This window comes from Halyomorpha halys, unplaced genomic scaffold (assembly GCF_000696795.3).
Source record: "Halyomorpha halys isolate HHAL.00 unplaced genomic scaffold, Hhal_1.1 Scaffold58.1, whole genome shotgun sequence".
In the NCBI taxonomy this organism is placed as follows: domain Eukaryota; kingdom Metazoa; phylum Arthropoda; class Insecta; order Hemiptera; family Pentatomidae; genus Halyomorpha; species Halyomorpha halys.
The window spans coordinates 837,673-848,630 of record NW_027110919.1 but is presented as its reverse complement, the minus strand read 5'-3'; the positions used below and the strand labels follow the sequence as shown (position 1 = coordinate 848,630).

The 10,958-nt window shown below is 28.7% G+C and overlaps 1 protein-coding gene across 1 annotated transcript in view; it reads right to left on the bottom strand.

The window, feature by feature from the left end:
• Doc1 (Dorsocross1) overlaps positions 1-5,306 on the bottom strand; it is a 57,308-nt gene extending 52,002 nt beyond the window's left edge. The window contains exon 1 of the mRNA XM_014438414.2: positions 5,246-5,306. The gene's annotated coding sequence lies outside the window, so the exon portion shown is untranslated. The remainder of the gene's footprint in view (positions 1-5,245) is intronic.
• Between the last annotated feature and the right edge of the window lie 5,652 nt (positions 5,307-10,958).

Sequence of the window (10,958 nt, the reverse complement as noted above, 5' to 3'; positions counted from 1 at the left end):
GAATTATCTCCTGCCTACCCGCCCCCCAATCAGAATCAATCAGATCTTATCTTACCTATAAAACATGTACTAATAACGAGCAGCCTTTGAAAAATAATATTAACTTAAATCGAACAACAGTGAATAAGTTGTTAAAACTGAAATATATAATAATAAATATTTTTTATAACAATTTTATTTAACTGTGAAACTATCCCACATACTATTATAAAATTATAGTCACTCTCCGGTTTGTTAAAGTACAGTACAATCCACTCGATCTAAAACCGTTACTCAGTTACCTGTAGATTCTTCTCTATGCTAAACATATCGATAAATTACACTTTGTGACAGCTGTTAACATAAACGTAACTGAATGTGTTTACAAGTTTTTGCTTGTTTGTCGCCTGTAATGTATACTTAAGCTTTACTTATGGGTGCCACTGCTACCGGGCTTCAGTTTTTTTCATATAATGAATGACTAACCGACTTTTGTGTACGTTTTCCAGGCTTTTATCGGATAAACACGCTTTTGAGATTTACCGAGAGTGTAACGGGTTTGGCGCCTTATATGTTTTGAATTCATTTTTCAAAAGCTTGAATTGCTTATGATTCTCTCATAAACACAACGTTGTTTACAAACATATAAGAAAAAAAAAGTTAGTTTCCGTGTCTTGAAACGGATATTTCGATGCCCAAATCTTGAAACTAGATATTTTTAACAAAAATTAAATAATTTTTATAAAAGGAAGACGGGGTCGGGGTACGGTAATAAAATAAATTCAAATTGTAATTAGAATATTTAATGAGAATTAACATTTTGTCCCACTTTACAGAGCTTCTTCAGTATATCTTATTTTTATTTTCTTTAAATTTACTTCGTTCATTTTTATACAAATTTTCACATATTTTAAATAATATTTAGTCATACCTTAGTTTATTTTTATTTCATGTTATCTATTTTTCTGCTTTGTTACATTATTTTAGTTAAATGTATCTTTTCAGCCCTGATTAAGCCGTGCCAAGTGGGCCGAAACGTAGTTTAGATTTGGCTTACATTAAATGGTTTAATTACTATTTGAGTTTTTTGTTTTTACCGCACCCAGACCCTTTTATATATTACAATCTTCCACAAAAATTTTTGTAAAAAAAATCATATCATTTTCTTCTGTGTAGGGAATCTATTAAGTTTTATCATCTACTAGTTTAATGTTTTATCGAATTATAATAATAAATTGGATATTTTAAAAATTAATTATTATTTTTTAATTAATTTTTTTAATGTAAAATCTTACAATTTTCAATTTTTTAATTAAAAAAAATGTAAATTGAGACATTTAAACTTCTCATAATTATAATTGTCTTCTTGAAAATATTACATAAATAGATGCGTTTTACTGTATGATAATATGTGATTAGAACCACGTTTAATAATGATTGAAAATAATTTATAAAAATTATAGTTTAAAATTATAGTATAACATTTTACTCTAAGAGTTATTAAAATTTATAACCAATACTGGGCTGGGATACCATCGACATTTGTGGGTTAGAATAAAAAATAAAATTATTTTTGTTAAATATCAACATAAAGTTCAAATCCAAGATATTTGGGATGAATAAATTATTTTCTTAACATTTAAAAAAAAAAAAAAAGGAAAATATTTATAGCATATAATTAATATAGTTGGGAAATCCGGTCAAAATTGTTTGGAAATTTTAAATTCTTCTAAAATTCAAAATTAATCGGGCCTAGGGTCTCACGGTTCCAAGGGCCATATACTTGAAAATTTATTTCTAGTTAGTTCTCCTTATAATAAGAAAAAATTATTTATAATCATCGAATATATATTTTGGTAGTATCTAATATAGACAATTTAAAGGAAATATTTTTAATTAATGGGTAGATATTTCGATAATTAACATTAATTTAACTGTTTGAAATACATAACGAATTTAAGGTTAAACAAAAATAAAAACAGAAATTATAAATTTTTAAATAATTGACTTATTCGATGTCTAAGGTCAAAGAGTTTTGTATGCATTTAACTAATGTGATACAGAAAAATATTCACATTTAAATTTCTGGGTATTTATTTAATTAGCAAATTCTTGTACAATCAATGCATCAATTTTAGTGTTAATAACTATCGAATACATTAAACTTTTTTCCAATACCTTTGTTGAATTTAATTTATCTAATAAACTCAAAATACGAAAAATTGATTTTCACGTTATTTTAATTAATAATGTTATGCGATGAAATTAAAGTTGTCATTGTAAGATTATTTCCTTGTAGAAAATTTTCTGACCGGTCATCCCCTTTTGGTAGTATGAAGAGAGGACGCAAAATTCTTTGGGCTTATGGGCGCCAAAAATTTAAATCTTGGCAGACAGCGATAGTGTCCATATAAAACTTGTTAAATTTGTTTTATAATTTTTAAAAAAAAGGTATCAGGGAGGAGTAGGGTAGTTATCACCCCCATCGGCCCCTCAAATTTTAAAACCTCCAAAATTCAAAAATTTGAAATTTATAGACTTCAAACCATCAAAATTGTGGTAAAATATTTTACTCTAACAGTTATATAATTTAATACCTATAAATCAACTTCGACCTTATAAGTTGACCTGGTATATTAAACATTATGTTTTTATTTTTTAATTGAAATTTATAGGCATAATGTTGTCAATAAAAAAGGTAACACTGCCAATTGTCAACATTCGCTACAAGCATTTAAGTAAATAAAAAAAAGTTTTTTCCTCCCCCCTCCCTCAACAAATTATTTTAGCAGCGCTCATGTGCGAAATAAAGATAATTTATAATTAACGACAGTTTCTTTATGGGTATTATATATTGATTTACAGAGAGAATTTGATTTAAAAAAATTATAAGATAAGACGGTTAAATTTCTATTTAACAACCGACTTTGACGTCTGTTTACTCGATTTTTTAATGAAAGTGGCATGGCTTGAAGAATTTATCATAATAATTTCTGAGATCTTTTTTTTTTTTAATATATATATTATTAATAGCCTATCTAAATTCACACCAACCAATATCAGTGACTCACACTCCCTTTTTAATGTCATCGTAAAGGTCAATTTGACAAAATATTGCAGACGCATTTTCTCAAATAACAATCCGTTTATCAAATATTTAATATTCTTTATTGAAATTGTTAATAAATCTGTCGGAATTATTTATATTCTTGGAATAAGTACATCTTCAAAAATTGTTATTATCACTATACATTTAAAACAACAATCGGAATAACTCCTTTTTCTTTTTTCGATTACACTGTAAATGGACTCCGTAAATGAGTGGATTAAAAAAACCCTCACTATTTTTACTGACATGAGTGAACGAACGCTAGTTTGGAAAAAAATAATGATACCATCACCGCATCCAGTCATTACTACTTTATGAGCTATGAAATATATATATTTATTACTTATTATTATTCTTTTTTTTTTGGTTTATATGAGTATTTATAAACTTGTATAAATGATTAATTCAATAAGAAAGATTCATAGGTATTTAAATAAGTAGATAAAATAAAATTTAATACCACATACAATAAATAATTAATTATATTACTAGGTCAAAGCTCAATAGATATGTGTGTGTGTACATTAATATAGTTTTAAATTGACAATGTTCTGTATAATACATAAATTTATGTTTATTTTTTCTATATAAAGGAATACAAATTAACTAAATTATCTACAAATAAATAAACTGTTAAACAATATTTCAAATCTGACAATAAATATATTTTTTTACAGTGGCTAAAATAAATTTTTAAAAATAATAATTTTTCTCTCCTTTGTAACTGTATATATATATATATATATATATATATATAATCGTATATACTAAATATACATCTTATATAAAATTATTGAATAATTTTATTTTACTATCTCATGTTTCCAGCAATGCCTAAAGCCTTATATGTTTGGACGAACTTATAATGAGAGTGATTTAATTAAATATATTTGTCAAGGTTTAGATATTGTTATAAAAAATTATGAATTAGATCTACTATACTTTAGATGAGATAAGAGTAAGTGCTATGTATATATGACTTTTGACACTAAATTATTTTATAAACAAAACATAACTAATACTAAACGCTAGTATCCGAAGTGTTAAAGTGTAATCTTTAATTCCTTCCAATCTTTACATGTGGTCTTTAATTTCAGTTTATAGTTTAGTTATGTTTTAATAAAAAGGAAACAATAAAAAGTTGAGGGCAAAATTGGAAAGCATGGAGGATAAGCATTACCTTTTTTTTCTAATAATTTTTGGGTTCAATATATAATTTTTTGGGGGATGTAGGCAAATAACATTGGGTAATTAAAAAATGATGAATCACTGGACAAAAAATAAATCTAAGTATAAAGTAATTTGTACTTTACCTGAGGAATATTGTAAATTGTGAATATTTAATTTTAAATAAATTTAATAATGTTTCTGAATATATATATATTTTTTTTAATGACTTTAATGTAGGTCAATTTTTTTTTTCGTCCAAGACTCCTATTGGAGAGGTCAATTTTTTCATATTTTTAATGTTTAACCCGGTAGCATTTAGATTTTATGAAATATGAAATTTATAAAATTTTTGTTTTCTTTTTTTTGTATTTATCAGCTACTTATTGAAAAATATCCATTAAGCGATATCATAAAAAATTACATTGATTAGTAATATTCTTAAACCAAAACCATAATTAGAATTATATTTTCATCGCTATCAGAGAGCTGATGATCATTTAAGTATAAGTAATTATACAATAATAAGTATTATTAAATCAATTATAAACTTGACATTTAAATTTTTTTTATATATCTAAACTTACAGATGGTGGAACAATTAATAATAAATTGAAAACGTATGACAACAATATTATCTTTTTAATGTAAAATTAAATTTGTTTAAGCCTTTACTTTTAAGTTTTTTGCATGAATATAAAATGTAAACACCACTCTTAGGTGGAGACAAATAAATTATTAAAAATATTTCTTCTATTTAATAATTTGAACATGATTTTTTTTAACATAGTTTTGTATTTTCTAAATGCCTTTATATTATAACTTAATTAAAAAAGAATTTCAACCTGTATTCATCAAAGATCCCTTTTAGGTGATATGCAAGTGATTTTGCTATTAAAATGTGAGGAATATAACACAAATCATAAATATATATCTTTTTTTAAATAATGAATAAAGTTAAACTGTATATATAGATGAGAAAATACTCACGTTATCCGTCCACGGAAAGAAAGGTCCTGAAGAGAGAAACCACAAGAAAATCCCTTCTCACCACTCCAGAGGTGACTAACCGTACGGCCGAGGCGTGAGGGGCGGGAAGGAGTGGTGGGGGGTTTAGCCCCGCCCACAACATGGCGGCACTCTGTTTACAGTCGGTTATTTAGACAAATGCACCACCACCCCCGTACCACCCGCGGAAGATGCTGCTGCCATCGCCGTATCTTGTTTGTAAACACAGTCTCTAATAATCTACGATCTTTGCATTTATAGACAGCTTAAGAGTTCGTACTGATGTATAAACATATTTATTAATTTTTAATACCTACTTTGAAATTTTTCTCATAAGTCAATATGCCCACATTTTGAAATTTATTATTTAATAATTAGTATGGAAACATCTAACGTAGATATGGAAATTTTTTATTGACAAATTTGATTATTAACACCTACCTATTTGATAAGGGAAAATTTAAAACTTGAAATAGAGTGATAAAGTTTTTTATTTGTCAAAAAAATCTTTACCTTTCGCCAGTGGGCATATTTACATTTAATAGAAAACTCCTCAAATGCATGTTAAATTCCAATGAGCAAATGGTTACATGTAATAAGAGTGGTTGAGGCAAAGTAGTTTACATATGCACTATACTAACTGCTTTGCACTAAAGTTAGTATAAAAATGTCAGCAATTAGTAGTACCAACCATGGGCTTATCAAGCGAGGGGTAGCTACCACTCCCCCCTCCATAAGTAAAAATAAAATTATTAATTTAATGTAAATTAATCTTTTCAAGCAAATAATTGTAAATAAAAGTACTAGAGCAAATAAAGTACTACTATAATTATGTAAAATTTTGTTTTAATTTTCCTTCCAAGGTCATAACCGTCAAAGGTCCCTTTCTGTGCTGAAATGTCATAACCTGAACGACCATGGCTTATCCCACTAGTTTTGTTTCTTGGTACGCCCTTGGTACCAGCCATAAGATTGTGTCACTGTCAATAAATAATTAATAAATAAAATAAACGGCTCTACTAATACTAAAGACTAAACTTCTACTATCAAAATATTTCTTAAATGTAAATAATTAAGATTTTCTAATTTGGAGCCTACTTTCAAAATCTAGCTTCAGTTTATCTGGAGTTTTAGATTTTCAAGATAATTAATAATGGGTAATTTAATAAAAAAAAATTTTAAAGTCAAAAAAAATTTTTTTAGTCCAGAAATAGTTAATGGTGTGACTATTAGCTGTCATTCTTAGATAGTTGATAGTACTGCCAAACTATCAAACTAATCCTTATAATACCTCAGGACTGTCTCGGCAGAAAATTTTGTAATCTACATGATGGTAGTGGTTATGCCAGCCGTCACTATCACCATCAACGTGACAGAGGAACTTGGTTTTCACCCTCTTTTCCCTACCCCCCAATATTTTCAGATGGAATCTGAATTTCCACAGGGATATTGCTAAAAATCGGATAAATCGAGCATTAAAAGGTTTATCAACACTTTTGTAAATCATTCTTGCCCGAACAACGATTCTACCCAAAGTAACAGTTGCCTGCAACAATGCTTTTGTTTTCTTAACAACAAATTATTATATTGTAGATATATACTGTACGAAACCTAAGAAATTTATAAGGCGTAATCAGTCAGATAAACAACGAATCCTAACAAATTAGTTTCATCCTTTATCAGAAACCTAAGAAATAATCTATCTCACGTTCATGTTGACCGAGAACATTTCTTCCTTGGCTGGGGACCGAATGGGATTCTCCCTCATGCCTTAAAAGACTAGAAAGTGATCGTCGATTTCGATTTTTATTGGAAGACTTCTACAAAAAATATGCTACACAAAATACATTTCGAAACTACAATTGGTTATAATAATGAAAAATTTAAAGAACGCTAAAAAAATATACATTTCGAAGTCATATACTAAATTAATTTAAAAAAGAATATATACATAATCTCTAGAAACATGATAGTTTCTTGCGAAAATAAATACACATGAGGGCACCCGGATATCTGTCCTTTTTTAGTTGATGTCCTCCATTCTTGGCTCTGAACAGTGGTCGCCCTAAATTAACAGCTTAAGAAGTAGTAAAAAAGCAGATTTTCTCGCATTGCTGACAGTTGTTTTCTGCTTCTGTCTATACTGTTTTATATAAGAAAATGTAGATCATATTAACATATATAACGTATTAAAAGTAAGAAATTATATTTACGCAGGAAATGAAAAAAAATTGCCAACAATTTTTTTTTAACAAATTTGATTCCGTGTAATTTACGGCTCCAATAGATTTAATTCTCAAACAAGGCTAATTAAAAAAAAAAATGTGAAATATATAAAAAAAATGAAAAAATTTTTTTTTTAATATTTATTAAAATTTATTCTTAAACTATGTTATATATGTAATTAATTATGTACCGACCTGTATGGTAGAAATTTTGTGGAAGCGAAACTGACCTAACTTGCCAGATATTATTTTTGTGAAAAATATTATTTCGTAAACCACGCAATATGACAAAACGTTTTTTCTTAAGTGGAAGTGTTACAATACTTTAAAATTAAGAATTCGAGTTTGACCAAGTCACTTTTTTCAAACTTTGATAGATTTATTTATTGATAGATATTACAATCTGCCTCACAGTTGTGGGCAATAGGTAATAGTGATGAATGATCTCATACATACTAAAATAAAATAAAATAAAAAATAAAATAAAAAAAAAATTCTTAAAATATATACAAACAAAAGAATAGACAAGATGAACATAATCAAATTATCTGTATGAAAAATAGATAAATAAAATAACATAGTGATAAAATAATATATACAATATTTACGCAATCGACCTGAGGATCCCTGAGCCCACTCTGTCCCCCACGTGTGAGAGGTAGAGCAGAGCTCAAGAGATCCCAGCGCATCCCTCTCGCTGCATCACTGGTAGTTAGCCAGTGGAGGCTGAGCAAGTGCGCTAAAGCCGCAAACACTCAACTTGAGTGGAGAATCTGACCATTGCCAGATTGACCAAGTCAAGCAAAATAATATTTGGGTGAAAGCTGAAAAATGAAAAGGCATACGAAACATGAATAATATATTTAGAACAAGTGTATACCCTACAGTATGCCATGTTACAGGAACTTTTTCATTAAACTCAACCAACATGAAATAACACTTTAGAGAATATATTTTATACTATTTTTTTTTTATTTAAAAAACTGCTCAAACGATTTTGCATAAACCCGCTAAATCAATGTACAATTAGGTGACCTTTAATACTAGATAGATCTTATTTTTATTGTAACAGTCTAATGACGAATTTTAAAGATCTTATTTGAAATAAATAACCTATTTTCATTCTTAGCAATAATAAACAATGCATAAATAAATCAAAGGTAAAATAGACACAGGGGTTCAAATAGGAAATAGCCGAGACTTCTTCCGCCCAAATTCATGAAGCCCAGTAACATTATCGTTTATTAAACTTTTGTATTTTTGGCAGGAATAAGGTTGATATCCGTAATTTTTAACTCGATAAACCCTAAAATATGAATTTATTAGTACTATGTGCACCGAACCAGAGTTTTGCAGTTGTATTTCTTTTTATGTTCACTGATCTCAGTTTTAAAATGTTTCAATATAAACCTATAGTATGATCGAGATACACAATCTCAACGTTTTTGCAATATGTCGCTAATTCAATACTCGCAGAAAAATTCTTCGTAGAAAAGTTTAAAAAAAAAAAAAGTCATATTTTAATCACCTTATATGGTAAGTCCTAAGGAGCAATCCGTCTTAGAATTTCAAGTTTTTTTTTCTATTATTGTTGACATCATCTATGTATGTACTACACTTTATCGCTATTTTAAAATATATTAGTTTAATGTGATAGTGTTAAAGCTACTTTTAATACCCATACTGTACCTCTATGAACAAAGATCTTTTTGTTATGCCTCCCCGCGTTTTACTGCGTTCATTTATATTTGATAAGAAATAGCAATTAATATAGTTTTATTATTTAAAAAGCAGTGGCCGTAGAAAAGTGCAGTTAATTGTTTTGAATATATGTTTTTAAATAGTTCACAAATAAAAAATCAGTTTTTGCTTTATGGATGTGCTGTTCTTTCTTTCAAGCATCAAAATTATTACTAGCCAAAAATTTTTTAAAATAAAATGAAGCTATTTACAGGTAGAAACAGTGGCCTAAATCTTGAATTAATAGATAAATACTTTACTACAAGAGAAAATTATTTTGTGCTCGATCGAAATTTGAAAATCAATTTTCATACCTAAAATCATAAATAAAGAAAAGGTTTCTTGCCGTTTATAAGAAAAGGGATATTTCAAATGAATATAATATAGTATTCATAAAGATTGCATTGGTCGACCATCGAAGGCATTTGATGATCGAAGGTTTAATATTAAACATACCATGCTTTTGAGTATGATATTGTTCTAAGATATATTAAATATTGATATGTATTAGAAGTAGCAGCTGGAGAAAAAAGAGAAATTAGAATTTAAAGTAAGTTCTTTTGTCGGCATGTCGTACCTGTTATAGGTCCAGGGCCAAAGGAGCCGCCTAAGGGTTGAAGGTAATAAAACATTGCAAGTGATATTTGTATACATAGATGCTACACCCCAGACTGTTGACCGCGGTCAACAGCTTAAACAGCCTTCATCTCACACCTGGGCACACTGAAACCCTGGTGTAAGGGGATGACTTCTGTCAAAGAAGTTTGCCGCCTTTGATCAGGAAATTTGAGGACCAAGAGAAACGCTGCCAACCAGGGCCCTGTTTCATAATAAAGTACAAACTAATACTATTAGTCTTGTAGATTTATCTTAATTCAATTACACAGACTTGTACAATAGTAACTTGTACTTTAGTATTTTTAAAATTACTGTAATATCACTAATAGTAAACCATATTATGAAAAAAATAAGTATTAGTATTATTACCAGACTAGTTTCTACACTTGTACTATCAACTAATACTATTAGCTTTCATTATTAACCAGGGCCCAGGAGGCTAAGGGGCAATGACCTGCCCATCCAGCTGGATTTCGGCCAGTGGAAATACAAGGATCGGAAGTGGGAAGGAATGAGAAGTAGAGGGGAGAAAAAGAGTAAAAAGAGAATGATGGACGGTAGGAGTTTGAGGGAGACAGGAGTCGAAGATCAGTTGGAGAGAGTAGGAGGAAGTCACAGCTCGAGGAGAAAGAGAGTCCCGCCGCCAAGTCAGAGAAGGCAGCGGAATTGGGCCGCGACAACTGCCAAGCTGACCGAAGCACCAAAACCTTTCAGTTGTAATTTGAATGTTAAGAATAGAATTGATAAACTTAGAGTCAATATAAATAACAAAGATCCCAACTGGTACTTCTCAGTTCATAATATAATAAATAAAGTTTAAGGAAATAGATTGTAAAAATAAAAAAATGCCACCAAGATTTTACTTTATAAGTAAGAATCCCTGCATGCCACCTCATAATAATAGTATAATAAATTGGTAAACACGATACAGTTGGAGAAGAGCTGCAATGATTAATTATAAATATTGGCATCTAGCATGCCATAACAAGGGGATCTATGGCAACTAGTGCTTGAGTAAATATATTGCATACATTTTCAGTCGGTTCCCATCAGGAACCGATAGACAATACAGATACACAATATAAATACATATCTATAATGTAGATATAAAT